Source organism: Aedes aegypti, chromosome 1, assembly GCF_002204515.2.
Source record: "Aedes aegypti strain LVP_AGWG chromosome 1, AaegL5.0 Primary Assembly, whole genome shotgun sequence".
Lineage (NCBI taxonomy): Eukaryota > Metazoa > Arthropoda > Insecta > Diptera > Culicidae > Aedes > Aedes aegypti.
This window is the reverse complement of record NC_035107.1, coordinates 16,316,579-16,336,021: the sequence shown is the minus strand read 5'-3', so window position 1 is coordinate 16,336,021 and position 19,443 is coordinate 16,316,579. Positions and strand designations below refer to the sequence as shown.

General features: G+C 39.2%; 1 protein-coding gene across 5 annotated transcripts in view; it reads right to left on the bottom strand.

Annotated features, from left to right (window-relative positions):
* Window positions 1–19,443, bottom strand: part of LOC5574714 (nuclear factor of activated T-cells 5) — a 429,601-nt gene that overhangs the window by 107,963 nt on the left and 302,195 nt on the right. The gene's annotated exons all lie outside the window — the stretch shown is intronic.

Here is a 19,443-nt window from a genome sequence, read left to right as displayed (position 1 = left end):
GATCGTTTGAGCGATTCTCTCTCAACCGATTCCGCACACGCTGGTTCGGTTTCACGTTGGAACATCGATCGCACGATGTTTTCTTGCAGTTTAGATTCGGCTGAAGGCGCGCTTCGCACGCTGATCAGTTTCTACTCAGCGTATTTTTTTCTACTATTTTGCAGTAAAATGAATCAAAGTTTCAGTTTGATTCACTTTTACGAAGAAGAATGATCACAGAAAATTTGAAACATATTGACAGATTTGATTGCACACACCCTAACAAAATTCTGTACAGAGTCTGAGTTACACTTATTTATAAATAGTATGATATTTAGGTTTTTTTCTTAGATTTGTTCAATACAAGTTAATCGACTAATTTTACTCAAGCATGTTCCAAAAAACGACAGATAAATTTTCGAACTTAAAGCAATTCTCACTTAGGCTTTGAGTGGAATTTCTTTACGGTGTTTTCGACTAATGGAGATTTGCGCCATGACTACAATCACATCTTGTTTACGCAAAATCAAGCATGGTACGGGAAATTTTGATCAAAAATCGTTACGGGGGCTTCTCAGTTCAGAAACAGATTCCAAGTCTCTGCCTAAGCTCTTTTGAACAGCAGGGTAGATGTCTGAAGAGTACAGGACGGAAATCTTTTCCAGAACAAGCTCAAGAACTTTCAATAGAAAAGCTAAAAGACATCTTTTTATCATCTACTGAAAACGTTTCACGGTCGGGGTTATTTTTAGAAATCAAGAAGCAACTTTAAACACCAAAGAGGTGGCAAATGCTCCTCCTCAAGCAGCTGGAAAGCTTCTTTCACAAGAAACTGGAATGTGTCTTCCACAAGACGCTGAAATACTTATTCCACAAAAAGCTGTAATGCTTCTTCCTTGTGTGAGGCTGGAATGCTTCCTTCAAACAGCTAGAATGCTTATCCCGCAAGACGCTGGATTGCTTCTTCCACAAGTTCGAATGCCTTTTTTACACAAAAAGCTTGAATGCTTCCTTTGCAAGACGCTAGAATACTTCTTTCACAAGAAGCTAAAATGCTGCTTCCCACGGTAGCTGAAATGTTTCTTCCGCATGAAGCTGGATTGCTTCTTCCACAAGAAGCTGGAATACTTCTTCTGTAAGTAGCAGAATTAAAGATGCAATGGCTGATCTGGAACGTGCACTTGAGAAGCATTGCACAGCTTCTCAATCGCAACAAGAAGTGGCTGGATGCTTCTTCCGTAAGAATCTGAAACGCTGGAATGCTTCTTCCACAAGAGGCTGGATTGCTTCTCTCTCAAGCAGAATGCTTCTTCCACAAGTAACTAGAGCACCTTTTCCACAAGAGACTGGAATGCTTCCTCCATAAGAAGTTGAAATGCCTCTTCCACAATAAGCAGGAATTGTCCCTTTAAAAAGTTTTAATACTTCTTTTAATAATCTTTAGATGCAATCCTTTCTGCAAAATTGACATGATCACTTTTCTCTCATAAAATAATACAAATAGACCCTGTTTTCTTCACTACAGATTTCCTTAGACTGATCTTCCAACATTTATCTACAGTATTAAAAAGGGATACCAAGAAAAATAAACTACCTGAAAACTGTTTCTCTTCCTCTTCACAAACCATACGACTGAATACAGTCTTTCCCTACGAGCAATCAGCTCTTTTTTTTTAACTTCATATGCTTATATTTCCTCTGGATATTATACCTGAAGCACAATGTGTAATCCGCGTGAATCATCCCCTATTGGACCACGTGATCAGTTGGATCCAGTTGAGCGAACCTGCGGTCAAATCGACTTCCAGTTGGAGGCCAATCGCGCGCGCACCAGCTTGCGATGTTTTACTTGACTTAGTTAATTTCTACCCGGAGCTTTCAATCACATTTTTTTTTTCATTTTTCTTTGTAGAAAATAAGGCAACTATTTTTTTGGATTGTGTCAGTTTTACGAACAATAAGTACAGTTGACACAATAGATTTCATGATAACTGACTAAACTTTACTTAGTCACTAGAGCAGGATCTACTTAGCAAATTTACGGAGTGTTTACTGATATGATTGCATTAACCGTAACAAAATTCTATCCAGGGCCTGTGCTAAATTATGTCTGAGACAGGATAATCTATTTTTCTTTCACTGATTCACTTATTACAAAATGGTCAACTGCTATTCCCCAGGCTTATTCAACCTTTAATGTTTACAGGATGTGAAACTGTATAGAATGTTTCAATTTTTCAATAAGCTTTGAGTAGAATTTCCCAATAGTGTTTCCGACTCATGCTGATTTGTGCCGAGACTAAAATCTTCCACATTTTTTCTTGCACAAAACCAAGCAAGGTTGCTTCTGCAAGAAGCTGAAATGCTTCTTCAGCAAGAAGGAATGCATTTTCCAGAAGAAGTCGTGATGCTTCGTCCGTAAAAACATGGAATGCTTTTCCACAAGGGGCATAAATGTGCCTTTAATGCTTCTTTGGCAAGACACTGGTATGCGTCCTTCGCAAGAAGTTGTAACGCTTCTTTCATTGGACGCTGGAGAACTTTTTCCGCAAGAAGCAGGATTGTTTCCTCTTTCACGTTAAAATGAGCCATCTACATGAAACTGGAACGCTGGTAGTCTACTAAGAAGCGTAAAATGCTTCTTCCTCAAGAACTTAAAATGTTTCTTTCACAAGAAACTAGAATACAGAAGCTGAAATGTTATTCTTCTGAAAAGCTTAAAATGCTTCTCCCACAAGAACCTCCAATGTTTCTCTTACAAAAAGCTAGAATGATTCTTCCACAAGACACGGGAATGTTTTTCCGCCTAAAGCTGGAATGCTTCCTCCACAAGATGCTTAAATGCATCTTCCACGAGAAGCTGTATTGCTTCCTTCAAAAGACGCTGGAATAGCGCCTCTTGCGAAAGAAGCAAGAGGTAATACAGTTCTTACATTAGAAACTGAACTGCTTTTCCATAAGAATGACGAATGTTCCGCAAAGAGCTTGAATACTTCTCTACAAACCTATCTTTTCCGCAAGACTCTGCCATTGAACTTGGAATATTCTGTTTAACACAAGTCTGGAAAAATATTTTCAAGCTGCTACAAAAGCCTAACTTCACTTCGCCGTCATAAGATTATGCACAACCTAATGCCTATTTTTCTTCACAAAGAAAATATACATCGAGAGTCCGAAACCGACTTCCCTTCAGCATGTCAGCGCAATGTTACTACTCATTTCCCTTCTTTATTTGCTTAACCTTGCTCTAGGAAAGACACAATGTGCATTCAGCGTGATCATTCCAATGGACCGCGAGATCAGATGATCCAGTTAAGCGAATCTGTGGCCAATTTGATTTCTTGTAGTCACATGCACAACAGCTTGCGATGTTTTTCTTCACTCTAGTAAATTTCTACCCGCAGCTTCCAATCAGTCTACTTCAGAATATCGTAACATTCGTTGTTAAAATTAGGCAACTCAAGATTTTGATTTTTTTTTCACTTTTTATGAAGAATAAGTATATCGAACATGATAGATTTTAGGATAACTTTTATTCAGTACCTCATTAGAATCTGTGTAGCTAATTTACAGAGTGCTGAATGGCTTGATTGCACTCACCGTAACAAAATTCTTTCCAGATCTTGAGTTCAACTATAAACTGAGATTGAATAATCAATTATTATTTCATTGATTTATTTACAAGTTGGGCAACTATTTCTCTTCAAGCTTGTTTTACTTCGAATGATTACAAGAAGTAAAATGATAAAGAATATTCCGTATTTTCAGACAAACTAACTCAGGCTTGGCGAAGAATTTTTTAAGGGTGTTTGCTACGATCGGAGGTTTGTACCGTGACTACAATCACAATTTTAGAAGCTGGAATGCTATTCTGCTAGAAGCTGAAACACTTCTTCCGTAAGAAGTACGTATGCTTCTTTCGCACAAAGCTGTAATGCTGCTTCCCCAAGAAGCTGGAATATTTCTTCCACAAGAAGCATAAATGCTTCTTTCACAAGAAGCTGAAATGCTTCTGATGCAAGAAGTTGCAATTCTTCTATTGCAAACATCTGTAATGCTTCTTCCACAAGGAACCGGCATGCTTCTTCAACAAGAAGCATGAATTCTTCTTCCGCAAGAAGCTGCAATACTTCTTCCCAAAGAAGCTGGAAGCATGGGAAAAGAGAGATTTTCGAAGTGGAATGCTTTTCCGCTAGACGCTGAAGTGCTTCTTCCGCTAAAAACCGGCATGCTTGTCCCACAAGACAGAAGGTATGCTTTTCCACAAGAAGCCGCAATGCTTTCTCCACAAAAGGCTAAAAGGCTTGTTCTACAAAAAGCTGGAATGTTTCTTTCGCAAAAAGCTGTAATGCTTCTTCCAGCAGGAGACGGCATGCTTCTTTCACAAGAATATGGGGATGCTCCTTCCCAAAGAAGCTGAAATGCTACTACTAAAAGAAGCTGGATTGCTTTTTCCCAATGAAGCTGGAATGCTTTTTCCAAAATAAGCTGGAATGCTTTCTCCGAAAAAGGTGACAAGCTGTAATGCTTTGTTAGTGAAGAATGCTTCTTTTATAAGAAGCTGTTTATTTTTCTTCGAGAAGCAGTAGTGCTACTTGTGGAAGAAACTAGAAGGCTACTTCTTCCACAAGAAGCTGAAATGTTTCATCCTTTTCGCAGTAAGCTAGAATACTTTTTCCACGAGAACCTAGAATACTTCATTCACAAGCAGCTGGAGTATTTCGACTAGAATTTGGAATGCTATTCAAGATGCTGGAATTCAACTTCTATTGAAAAACTGAAGTGATTCTTTCTCAAGAAGCTAGTTCATCTTCAAATGCTTCTTCCAGAAGCTGGAATGTTTCATTCACCAGAAACTGGAATAATTCTTTTACTAGGCACTATAATGCTTTATCAACAAGAAGGTAAAAATATGCTTTCACATAATGCTTTCCCCTTTTTATTTGCTTATTCTTCCTCTAGGGAAGGCACAATGTGCAGTCCGCGAGATCGTTTCATTGGATCACGAGACCAGTTGATTCAGTTGAGCGAATCTGTGCCTAATTTGATTTCCTGTAGAAAGTCAGTCGAGTGCACAACAGCTTGCGATGTTTTGCTTTACTCTTGCAAATTTCTACTCAGAGCTGCCAATCAGTTTTTCTGATTGCTGAACATAAGGCAACTAAAGATTTCTCTTCAAGCTTGTTTGACTTCCAATGGTTTCCTACAAGAAGTCAAATGGTAACAGATGTTCTGTACTTTCAGCAGAACTAACTCAGGCTCCGAGTAGAATTTTTTAATGGTGTTTCTTACGAACGGAGGTTTGCACCGTGGCTACAATCACATAACCAAGTATAGAAAAAGGAAGATATTAGAAGCTGGAATGCTTCTTCAGCGTGCTTCTTCCACAACAAGCTTAAGTGGAACGCATTTGTCTGGAGTACTCCAGGATGGGTTCAATCACTGTCGAAATAACTGAAAGTTAGCCTGACTCTTGAACCAGAAGCGCAGCTAGTATTTCGACTGAAGGACTGCTACATTCAATGTCTTGCAAAACTTCAGAGAATTTTACATCAGAACAACTCCCTTTTTTCTGACTAGGTCAGAACAGGGTGTCGACTACTTGGAAAAACCTGGAAAGTCAGGGAATGTCAGGAAATTTATTTTTGACCTGGAAAGTCAGGGAATTTTACTTGAGGTCAGGGAAATAATATCAATACTACAACAAAGCAGAAATTTCAGGAATATCATTTGAAATAATCTTGATAATCTATTGACAATTTGTGATATTACTTAAAGATACTCGTAGATGAATTCTTAGAAGAGTTCCTCGGAACATTGCTGAAGGTACGACAAATTCAAGAGAAACATTAGAAACCTTCTAATCAGCGCATTGTTCAAGCCCTGAATGCATTCCGTTGAGAATATTTAGATGTTTTTTTCGGGGAGAAAAGCTAAGGGTAATTCATATCGTAATCCTAAAATATTACCTAAAAATTTACCTGTAACGAACCATCGTGGAAAATTATCAAAGACATTCTAAGAAAAAAAAAAATGAAAACAATTTGGAAAAAATCTGTGTCATTTTGAAAAATATTTTTATAAGCATTCCTGAAATAGTTCTGGGAATTCCAAATGCTATTTTTAGAAATATTTAAGACTTGAATAAATTCTCTAACAATTTTTAGAGAATCTTGGAGATGAGGAGCTTCTGGAGGAAATCTTTCAAGAGTTCAGTGAGAAGTATTGAAGGAATATCTGGAAAAATATTTGAAGAATTTCTGAGCAATCAATGTAGAATTCCTTGAAGCAATTCTCCAAGAAAGTTCTATGGCAATGGCTAGAATTTTGCCTGGAAAAAGAAATAGCCAAATTTTAGGATAGCTTTCTTTCACTAAAAAAAGTATGGTATAAAGTCCAAAATTTTCATTCATGCCTAAAATTTTAAATAAGGTCTGAGGTAGTTCAGTAGCCGAGAACATCTTTGTTCATTCGGATCTTCAAGTTTGAAAAGTAAATAGATTCTCAATTGTTCAGTTTTATCACATCAACTTGAATAAACGTTCAAGAATGTCATCTGGCAAGTACATATATCTCAATAAAGTAAAAGCTTTTGATCAGTTTATTCATACGACTTATAACATAAACATCATAAACTCGTCGAATATGTAACTTGTAAAAATCGTACTTATTTCGGTTCAAATTAGCTTGAAATGGAACTTTTCTGGAAAATGACTGGAAGGTCAGGGAAAGTCAGGGAATTTTATTTTCAAAATTGAGTCGACACCCTGCAGAAGGACTAATAAAGACTGGTGCAAGGTCCGGATTTGTACCGACTGCTTAAAAGGGCTTCAGGAGCAAACTACCTATTGTCCTATACCAACGACGTGGAAACCGCGTGACCCATCCAATCCGATCACGTGATCTACATACAATATCGCTACGCCAGATTACCATCCATTGTAGCCATTCTTCCATTCAGGCGGCATGTATATCGACATCCGTTACATTCGCAGGAAACAGCAGTCCTGTTGGAACGCTGTGTCGTTTGCGATGTTTTCTAGCTACTACACGATAGAAGATTGCAACTCTGTGTCTTTGTTGGACTTGATTTGAAATCGGATATTGGTATTCTGCTCATTTATCGTTTTAAATGGGACAATGGTTTTCATAAAATGTACATACATTTGGTCCATACAAAAAGGAACAAGTAGAAGAACATTCGACATAGATTTCTGAATAATCCCACACATACTCTGAGTAGAAAACTACAACTCCTGGATACAAAGACTTCGACGTTTCCAATGCAATGTGTGGGTCTTGGATTTTGGCGCTTACACTTCACAGTTTTGAACGAAATTCATAGCATATTGAGAACGCATGCGAATTGTACAATTTTGTGGATCGGTTTTATCGAGAGCCTGAATGCAAATTGCCGGTACTAGGATCAGCAAGTTAAGTTGCAACTGGATTGGTTGTCGGAATATTGGCGTCTGTTGAGTTTGAAGCATGAAGCAGTGCAGCGTAGATCGAGAAGAAGCGTTCGTCTTCGGCGATTTAGACGTTACGTCAACAGTGGAGCTGTGCCCTTTGCGAAAGAGTCAGTTTCGAAACAGCAGTGCAAGCAGTGTAGAAGAATGGGTCACATGGAAGAACATGGCAACTGATCCACACAATATTCTGCGCAAACGTCCACTGCTGAATCACATTCAGAGCCAAAGACGTTAGGTGATGAACACCTTCAATGGAGCTAGAGTAGACTAGCAGGGCGATTGTAGCATAGCCGTTACGGTGGTATTGCAAGAAACCTGTGCTCAAATCTGCTTAAAAGCGGCAACCTTTGGAAAATCTCTGATGCTTACAGGTTCTTAACTCGGTTCTTAAATGGTCTTAATTCGTTGTAGATTGGGGTGCATTCTACCATAGCAAGAATGTTAACCTGACACGTGTTCCTTGAGACGATCAACACTCCGTAATGCAATTGTCTTGAGTTGTCCAGGATGGGATCAGTCACAGTACAAATGACTGAAAGTTAGCCTGACTCTTAAACCGCAGAAGCGCAGCCAGTATTTCAACTGAGCGGCCGATTGCCATGCGAAACTTCGAAGGAGAATTGGGCATCAGCTCTGACTAGACCGTCATCAAAAAGATTGGTCTAAGGTCCGGATTTGTGTCGACTACTCAAAGCGACTGACGACAACGCAAAGAAACAACTAGGATTAGACACTGTGGAGAATCGTAGGATGAGAAGGCCGAGAATTGTAACCTACATGGTGATAAAACTTCAAAGGTCTCCTGATCCTTGAAATCCGTCTTCACATTGGCTTCGTTTGGAATGGCTTAATGTGTTCGTTTTCAGCTATCATTGAATTGCTGGCATGGAAACCGCGTGATCCATCCAAAGCAATCACGTGACATTTTTTTTATCTATTTCCCTTCTTTTCAGGGATATATGTTCCATTCGTGCACTAAATAGAGGGATATCGTTCCAATATCGCCATCAGAGGAAACAACAGTCCTGTTGGAACGCTGTGCCATTTTCGATGTTTTCTAGCACCTACACTGTGAAAAATTGCTACACAGAGCCAGAGTTAAGTTTACGGAGACTTGCTCATTCAAATTAATTTTCATTATCAGGGTTTCTACTCGTTTACAGAAATGAAATTCCCTAATGTTTTCCGGTTTTACAAAATAATTCCAGATTCAAGATATACTTAAATTTCAGATGTATAAAAATATAATGACAAAACAAAATTTTGTTTCAATAGTGTTTCAAGCTTCCAGATTTTTTAAATGCATGTTGAAGCTATTTCAAGGTGGAACAATATCAAAGCTTAAGTTCTATTTAACTGAATTGTGTTTTATAAGGAGACTTCATTATTTCTATAACGTTTGTAAGAACTCTGATCAGCATTGCAAACTGAGCGAAATTTTCAAGTGCATCAGTATGCTTTATCCTCAAAGTTGATTGATAACTGATAAAATACATCGATTTCTGAATAATCCCACTCAAACTCTGAGTAGAAAACTTTTAGTGTGAACTACTAGCGTTACGTGTCTGGGATACAAAGACTTCGATGTTTCCAATGCAATGAGTGTGTGGCTTGGGTTTTAGCGTTTACTTCTCAGTTTTCAATGAAATGGCATAGAGCAGATTGAGAAAGCATGTAAATTGTACATATTTGTGGCTCGGTTCGAACGAAAGCCATGAGTTAAGTTCTTCAGAATTTGGATGCAAATCGCCGGGACTGGGATGCAGCAGTTTGGTTTGATTCATCACCATCAGTCTTGGGAACTGTGACCACAATTCACCACAGTTCATCGATTCTGCCATTCAACCAAAACACAAAGCAGCAACAGCATCAATACCATCAGGCGTTGCGCTGCCAACGGTTCACACACTGCTTGACTTTTTTTGTCTCTCCATTATGACCGTTTTCGGGCAGCCATTCCAAGGTGAATGATTGAAAAAAGTGTTAAATCATTCAATCGCTAATATTTCGCTAGTGTTTTCAACTAATTGAAATCTATTAGCTCTAACAGAAAGAGCACAATCATTCCGTTGCGATACACATAAACAAGTTCAATTTCATGCTACCTTTTTATCGAGCAAAAATGCAAAACCCCGAAAACCGCAAAAATCGTGTCACCACTGTGCTCGAGTCATTTCGCATTCGGGGTTGAAAAACGTTAGGAAGAAGAAGATCACAGTTTTGAAGAGCCGTGATATTTTTTGGTTTTGAACGGTCATGGTTTGCTTTGGATTTTGATGGTCGTGTAGAAAGATGAAAATGTAGAGGCGGTAAATGTTTGCTCCAGTACTTTTCTCATCACTGATCACCATTCGGCTGAATTGGTCGACCGAATATCGGCATTTGTTGAGTTTAGAGCATGAAATAGTATGACGTTGGTCAAGAAGAAACGACAAGCTATGTAAAATCTCTGAAGCTATTAGAAGCGCAATAGCCAGGATGGGTTCAGTCTCAGTACTGACTAACTGAAGGTTAACCTGACTCTTAAGCCGGAAGTCAGTACTTCGACCGAGGAATCGACACATTTTATGCCATGCAAAACTTTGAACAAGAATTGTACATCAGAACACCTATCAGTTTTTCTGACTAGGCTGTTGTCATAGGCACCGGTTCAAGGTCTGGATTTGTGCCGACTACTCAAAGCGGCTGATGAAAACGCAAAGAAACAACTAGGATGCATAATTCGGAGCAAGAAAAACAAATCGAAGACACAATTACCGGGAATCTAAATCTGCATAGGATACACTTTAAGAAGGTCCTTGAAATACGCCTTCATTGTTAGAGCACAGGCTTTGTTTGAAATGGCTTAACGTGTTCGTTTCCAGCTATCATTAAATCACTGTCGTGCAAACCGCGTGGTCCATCCAATCCGATCACGTGATCTGCACAGCATCTCGTCGGATTTTTCACCTATTTCCGTTCTATTCGTAGACCGAACAGAGGGATACCGTCCCGATATCGCCATCAGAGGAACACAACAATCCTGTTGAAATGGAAGTTTTCGATGTTTTTTAGCTTCTACACTGTGAAAGATTGCTACGCAGAGTCTGACTTAGATTTATGGAGATTTACTTTAGGCGCGGACGACTTTGTTGCACGCTTTTGATCATATCTTTTTTTTGATTTGACTCAATAGACCAATTCTCAAAATTTTAACAGTTTTGTGCAAGGTATTAGTTGCACCGTTAAATGCATCCACACAGATTTGAATTCCGGTGGCCATTCCGGATACGTGGCCGGAAAAATTGGCTTGGTAAAATATTCTAACATTTATAATGATAGTTCCGGCCTCCTATATCTGAACATGTCAAATGGTCAAGTGATTATTGTGATTCAAAAATGGCCCACATGTAATTGCTAGACTTATTTCATACTATATTCTTATAAGTTGACATAAATACATTCGAAATATATTAAAATTTTACCAAGAATCACTTGCAGAAGGTGTACACTACATTTCCGGCCGTGTATCCGGAAAATGTTGGTTTTTGACATGAAAAATGAATTTTTACACTAGTGAGCGGATAGGGGCATGAGAGGATACTGGTGCACTGGTGATAGTTTTTTTTTTATAAAATCTTGGTCTCTATTCTCATGAAATTCAGGGTATGAATCTTATTCCCAATGACATCCTCAGCAGCAAGTAGCTTTTTTCAAAAAGTCCAACAGAGGTTTTAATTGATTTTATTAAAATGGATTTGTCTGTGAACTACAAAATATTTACCCCGCCACCAAATACTGTTGGTGAGATCTACGAAAATCTAGTTAAATTTTTGGAAGTCCATAAAATAATCAATAAAAAAAAACTCCTAAAGAAATCTTCGGAATATTGTCTGAAGATACCTTTGGACCGTGGATACCGTGATATTACGACAAGTATTACTGTTCCTTTCACCGTATGTATTTTTGGAAAATTTCATCAGACACTGATGTTTGCCAAAGTTACATTATAATGAAGATTTCTTCAATAGTTTATTTATTATCTATTTTTTTGCGGATTTTCTAACAAATTTCTCTTATATTTTCGTAAAAGATACTTTCTAAAATTCTACCGTGTTGTTTGTTAAGATAAATCCAGGAAGGTTCCACAAGCAATGTAATCGTACTTTTTTCCATTTTTTAAGATAGCCGCTATGATTTAATCGAAGATTTCCAGTTAATAATTCAAACATTTACTTCTACAAAGATGCCTTACTGATTGCTTAGTATCTCCTCCAGAATTGTGAAGGAATTTCTCTAATCAAAATTTCAGGAACTTCTTCGGAGAATACTCCTAAGAGTCCTTAAAGCATTCCTCCAGATTTTGATTTAAAAATTTTCCAAAACATGTTTTCGAAGATGTTATGGTGGAAGGTCTTCAGGGAATTATCAAAGTTTTATTTAGAACTCATTGAAAGAGCACTTCAAAAATTCCGGAAGGTATTTCTAAACGAAAATCTATTATATCGCTGATGAATCTTTAAATGAACTCCTGTGAGGATCTCTGAAAGAACTTTGGAAGAAAAACATTTTTGAAAAATAATAAAGCTCATCGGATTTGTTATTTTTTTGACAACCTTCAATTTTTTATAAATATTTTTCGGACTGCCCGCTCAAAATGCAAAGCTTGGGGCGAAATGTTTGAAGGGAGTGGAGACAAAAAGTCAACTTAATTGCTAAGATGATAATAGAAACTTATCAATCCTTTTTATCCAGGAACTCCATAAAGAATTTTGTGTACACCTAAATGATCGGAGGGATCACTGGAATAATGGCGGGTGTGACAAATGTTCGGTATCCGTTGTGTTTTATTTGAGAAATACTCAAAAACTATGGGGAAAATACTGCAGGATAGAAAAAAAAAATCTGGAAGAATTCTTTATATATTACTTAGAATGTTTTTGGAGCAATGCCATAGATAATACTTATGAAAATCGGCGCAGGAATTCTTGTAGGTTTTCCAGGAGAAATCTCTCAACGAATTTCTGTACTAAACTGTGATATAAACCTTCGATGATTTTTCTTGGAAGGATCTTTGAAGAAATCTCTGGATGAAATCTTAGAATATTCTCTGGGAAAACGTTCAGAGTCATTTTATTTTCTGGGAATATTCTGAAAGGAGTTGCATTGAATTTCCTGGAGCAAATTCGGGAGTGATTCCCCAATAAGCATCCCTTGGAAAAATGATTGGAAGAAATCCTGGAAGAATTTTTAGGGAATCACTTTAGAAAAATTTCTGAGGGAGTTTCTGAAATTATTTTCCAATGGAATAAACTCGTAAGGGTCACTGATGGTGTTTCTGGCTCCTGATCTGAAACGCCAACTTGTGACGTCTTTGACCAGCTCTGTAAAATTGACAACAAAGTCGTCCACGCCTTTTAAGGGTTAAATAAGTATTCATTATGTTACCAGTTTATTTGAAATATTCATACTTTTTGGCTTGTTCCAATGGTAACTAGTTGTCAAACAAAAAACGCCGTTATTTGTATAAATTTAACTAATGCTCTGAGAAGGAATCTTTTAGAGTGAACTGCCAGCGTTTGGCAGTTTACTCTTAAAGCACACGCTAATAACAAACTTTCCGCAAATTTTTACTTTGCAATTTGTGCAAAATTTCTCAGTCAACTAATCGTTTCGGCTAAAATATATGTGGAACATAATTGAACTGAAATTAAACCCATCTTCTGACCCAAGTGGATGGAAGAAAGTGCCTTTTTCCAAGTAAAACATATGTTGAGAACTAATTTGACCGATTGATAGAATATTATGGGAGTGTACTCTTTTGCGATTTTCCACCGCAATGAGTGTGTGACTTGGACTTAAGCGCTAAATTTCATAGTTTTTAGCGAAATTCATAGTTGAGTTCGAATGCACGCAAATTGTAGAATTCAGTATCTCGTCTATGGTATCTCTGTTCGATCAAAAAACTGATTGGAGTTCTCCAGAACTTAGATGCGAAATCTCTTAATGTACTGCGTTTGAAACAGTTATCGGTAAAGTGGTTTATCTGAACACAGTTACTCAAAAGACAGAGCAGTACGAATTGAGGAGTCCCCACATCAATCCAGTCCAATTTCGAGTAAACCGAGGCAAACTGCTATTTTTTTTTATTTTCTCCGGTATTTTGAAAGGTTTCTGAAGCCGTCCATCATTAACTATTATTGCAGAAGGCTAATTCGCTTGCCAACAAGCTCTAGTTTGAAAATTTTGGATTCAGAAATCGAACCCGTTCAATACAACATTCTCCTGAATAATCATCAGGTTGACGAGTTAAAGATTCGTTCCGAAGATTCCATTAAGTATTCTTATTCCAGATTTTGGTTGCATGATGACAATGGATTACGTGAAGACACACTTTTAATTGATGTTCTGCGAAGGTGGATTTCGTATTCAATTGTTATCTCCAGGCATTGCATAATACGTTCTCAATTGATTTCAAAGCACGACCAAAGCAAGCGAAGAAAAACATCGTATCTGTATCTATATCCATGATCGGTAATGTTTCGTAAGTTGTAAGAAGCTTGATAAACAACAGCAGTGAATGAGAGCCCCAAAGAGAGAGAGAGAGAGCGATGATAATACTCATTTCACTCGGTGCACCACGGTGTTTCATTTTACAGACGTGATAACCAATCCCAAAACTTCCGATAGTAATACCACAGACAAACAGACGTAACAGCTAGAACAACATTTACGTGGACATTTACGCCCAATGCTAAAAATACTTCATTTGGCCAACCGTAAACTAGGTGACGGTAGTGAGCAAACGTCATACTCGAACAAAAGTGATGCGAGCGCCACGAGTGGCTCGTCGGCCAACTACCAAATATTAGAATTGGGCGCTATTCTGCTGAGCGATAGAAATAACTAGAGTGTTACGTCTGTTTGTCTGTGGTAATACTGTACCCCAGGTTTGGAGCTCGTTTAGATGGGTTTTATCATACATTGTTATCCCCCCGATCTAATCAGAGCTGTAGCAGAAGATGATGAGCAGACTCTCATGATGTGCTGTGGATCATGATTGTTACATAGTACAATAAGTGAGAGATACTCTCAATTTTCTCAAAATTCAATGCCTGATTTGGTTTGAAATTGAGACTTGACAATTAATAGCCTTATTAAAGTTGTAAAGGCTGTAGTTCTATTTGATCATCCGAATTCGTAGTCTTTGACCACTTTGTTATAACTTGTATTCACTGGATTTCGTCTGTTAAAATCTTTTAATACGATGTGACCTATTTTAAGACATTCCGGAAGAAGACTCGGAGAGGTAATGTATCGAAAGTTCTCAAAGAATATGATGGTCAAATAAATTCAAACGCGGTTGATCTGTAGACTCACGGGTTATTTGGGCTGATGTATGTGTAATGTTAGGTCCGCACACAATCAAATCTAATTGATAAGCCCAATAAGATCGATGAAAGTAAACATGTAATTGGCTCTACATGCAGAGCATTAATTCCTATCCGTTTGGAATCTCTTGAATCGAAATTCCTTGGAATCAGTCTATAAATACAACTACTAGGAAATCACCCACAATGCAACACTCCTTCAACGCAGGATCAACGACCTTATGTGCTTATCTAGGAATGGTCCTATAGTTCCAATACAGATTCGAGTATTGAAAGTACAGTACCATTCTAGACTGGCACATATCTTAGGCTGGATCATGCACAATATTGTCCACAAGTGTGTTCTAAGGGACCTTTCTGATCTTCTTATTTCTACAGTATTTCAGTTCTATTTTTGGATAATAGAATCTTTGTATCATCTACCATATCGAAAGGATTCCACAGAACTCCTACAGGACTTTTTCCATGGATAAGGATGATTTTGGCAATAGTGAATTGTCAAAGTCACGTGATATTCCTGACATTCAACAGCCATATTGACAAGTGATCATCCGTGATAAAACTCGAAATGAACGATTTCTCTGTCAATATTTTCATGTAAGTTAATTCAATCTCAACTGGCAACTCGAGTAATCTAAGCAGGCCCGTCAATAGCCACGAGACGTTTACCCTTACGTTCCGGTCGCTATTACAAAGCGCACATTCCACCAGGTCGCAAAATGCGCAATACCACCGTGTATCCATTCGTTTTCCCATCCTTTCACTCGATTCTGAATGAAATAGAGGAGAAGTTGTTTATTACACGTCGGATTAGGGTTTCCCTCCCATGATCTACCGTCGCGCGCCGTCACATTCCTCCAGGCTCGTCGCCAGGGCAATACACCACCCAATCAAATCGGAGCAGGCCATGGTGCACCTCTAAGCCCTTCTAGCCCTAAGCCCCGGCCGCTTTCGCAGTTTACCGGTTTGATACGGTCTCGCGCTTTACCTGGAACAAAACGTGCATTGCGCGTGATTTGGCCCAAATGATCACGTGCGTGTCCCGCCCTTCCCGTTTTAGCTGTGTCTCGGTGTCTATTTTTGTATAGAGGCTACCGCGAACAGTGGTCTGCGGCGCAGACCTCCGGATTTTCGATCTAATTGGAACCGTTAGCGTGGTACACGCTAAAGTGTTTCAACTCATTTTCGTTTAAAATTTATTAATAAATCAAATTTACAGCTACGGTCCGCAAATTGAACCACAACGGTACTCATGGCAGTCCCCCCAATTCTTGGTTGCCATGGCGGCAAAACGGATAGGGGCAACCGTTAGCTGTTGGCATATTTGCATCCAGAAGAAAACTGGTCGGGGTCCTCTTCACTGGGCAACACATTTCTTCTTCAGCAACGTCACCATGACCGCAGCCGGAGCCTTAGCATCAGTAGTAGTAGTAGTAGGCTGGTTCGGGTTCTGAATTGCTAATTGCAACCAGCCGACTACGATCAAATCGTAGCTGCACATGTGCGACGGACGCATCACACTCTTTCGGAGTGTTCAATCGCCGAAGCTGAATAGCAATTTAGTACCCAGTGTTCAAAGGCTGAAAAGTCTTCCCCGTTCTTTCGGTTGTCGTTACTTCGACCGGAATGTGGGCTCTCTATCCATAAAAGTAACAACACACACAACCATCGGAGCAAGTCTGAGTGGCAACCGGGTTGGGGAAGGGAGAATCAACAAGTCCCGGGTGTGGAGTCGATGATGCTCATCAGACGATAAGAAAATATAGAACGCGATACCCCGACAACACCCTTTACCTACCTACAGGCTTGTGGAGTCGGTTTCGCGTCTTCTTGCTGTCTGCGAGTATGTTATGTGCACTGAAGGAGCAAAAAGTGAAGCGCTAGCAAGACGTAAATATTGTTTGCTCTCATTCGAGAGCACACCGAGGACTTTCCTCGTCAATCTCGGAGGACGGGGCTAACATGTGTACAGTCAAGCTTCCAACTTTCTTGATCAAAGTAACGTTGAAATATTGCTCTTAGTTCAGGTCCACGAGTCGATATCGAGTCGTGGGACATCGACTCACTGGAGGTTCAACTGTATCATTATCTTGAGAAGTGCAATGCTTCTATAATTTCGCTTTCTTAGAACTCTGTGTTCGGCTGCAGTCCTGGGATGGGATGTCGTGGACGATGGAGAACTCCTGGAGGAGAGGGAAATTTGAGTAGAGTTAACTCAACAGAGATGTACTACATAGCACAATTAACGAGTTAAAGTTGCACCGGTACGCGATTTCGATGCTGACGCTGAATTCGCAATAATCGTAGTAGCCGGGAAGTATTATGTTCATAGCGTTATGTCGACTGTGATTTGATGTCGACATATGAAAAAAGAGCTGTAGAGCCTTAGGTAATAGCTGCTTTCACTTCCTATCGCCTGACGTTGTGATGTTCGGCCATATGGCACAAAAGTACCGTAGAGTGACCTTATTCCGGTCACATTTTTGTGGTAAAATAAAGAAATAATAAGATTACATACTTTTTAATCAGCAATGAACAGCTTCTTGGGAGAATACAGTTGAAAACTGGAATTTTCGCCAAACGAACATCTTTTTTTTACTTTTTCTCAAATTAGTTAAGGTTAGAATTGTATGCGTGTTTGGCTCAGAATCTTCAACCTCTTGTCATGGAATCCTCAATAAATTGGGATGAGAATCCTCAGCTTAAGAAATAAATCTATAAATCTAAGCTAATTTAGCTCAGAATCGTGAGCTAGTTTTTGTACCACAAAATCCTGAGCCAGTGTGACTCAGAATCCTGAGCCAATGTGACTCAGAATCCTGACCTAGTATTGCTCAGAATCTTAAAGTAGTGTAGCTCAGAATCCTGAGCTAGTGAAGCTCAGCACCATGAAATAATGTAGCTCAGAATCCTGAGCTAGTGAAGCTCACAATTCTGAGCTAGTGGAGTTCTGAATTCCTCAGCTAGTGTTGCTCAGAATCATCAGCTAGTGTAGCTCAGTGTGACTCAGAATCCTGAGCCAATATGACTCAGAATCATGAGCTAGTTTAGCTCAGAATCATGAGCTAGTTTAGCTCAGAATCAGGAACTAGTTTAGCTCAAAATTTTGAGCTAGCGAAGCTCAGGATCCTGAGCTAGCGAATCTCCGAATCCTGAGCTAGTGAAGCTCAGAATACTGATCTAGTGTAGCTCAGCTAGTCTAGCTCAGAATCCTGAGCCGATATGACTCAGAATTATTAGGTAGTGTAGCTCACAATCCTGAGCTAGTAAAACTCAGAATCCTGAGCTAGTGAAACTCAAAATCCTGATCTGGTGTAGCTCATAATCCTGAGCTAGTGTATTTCAGAATCCTGAGCTAGTGTAGCTCAGAATACTGAGCCAGGGTGACCCAGTCCTGAGCCAATGTGATTCAGAATCCTAAGCCAATATGGCTCAGAATCATGAGCTAGTTTAGCTCAGAATCAGGAACTAGTTTAGCTCAAAATTTTGAGCTAGCGAAGCTCAGGATCCTGAGCTAGCGAATCTCCGAATCCTGAGCTAGTGAAGCTCAGAATACTGATCTAGTGTAGCTCAGCTAGTCTAGCTCAGAATCCTGAGCCGATATGACTCAGAATTATTAGGTAGTGTAGCTCACAATCCTGAGCTAGTAAAACTCAGAATCCTGAGCTAGTGAAACTCAAAATCCTGATCTGGTGTAGCTCATAATCCTGAGCTAGTGTATTTCAGAATCCTGAGCTAGTGTAGCTCAGAATACTGAGCCAGGGTGACCCAGTCCTGAGCCAATGTGATTCAGAATCCTAAGCCAATATGGCTCAGAATCATGAGCTAGTTTAGCTCATAATCCTTAGCTAGTGTAACTCAGAATACTGAGCTAGTGAAGCTCAGAATCCTTAGCTAGCGAAGCTCCGAATCCTGAGCCAGTGAAATTCAAAATTTTGATATAGTGTAGCTCATAATCCTGAGCTAGTGTATTTCAGAATCATGAGCTAGTGTAGCTCAGAATCATGAACTAGTGAAGCTCAGAATACTGAGCTAGTGAAGCTCAAAATCCTGAACTACTGAAGCTTAGAATCCTCAGCTAGTGTAGCTAAGAATTCTAAGCAAATGTTACTCTAATCTTAACCAAATGTAACTCAGAATCCTGAGCTAGTGAAGCTCAAAATCTTGAGCAAGTTAAGCTCAGAATCCTGAGTTGGTGAAGCTCAGAATCCTGAGCTAGTGAAGCTCAGAATCCTGAGCAAATTCTCAAAATCCTGAACAATTGTAACTCAGAATCCTGAGCTAGCGAAGCTCCGAATCCTAAGCTACTGAAGCTCAGAATACTCTCAGTGATCTTATGAAACTCATAATCCTGAGCTAGTGTAGCTCAGAACCCTGAGCTATTGAAGCTCAGAATTACTGGGCTAGTGTAGCTCAGAATCCTGAGCTACTATAGCTCGGAATCCTGAGCAACTGTAACTCAGAATCCTGAGCTAGTGAAGTTCAGAATCCTCAGTGATCTAATGAAGCACAGAATCCTGAGCTAGTGAAGCTCAGAACTACTGGGCTAGTGTAGCTCAAAGTCCTCAGCAAGTGTAGCCCAGAACCCTGAGCTAGTGTAGCTCAGAATCCTGAGCCAATAT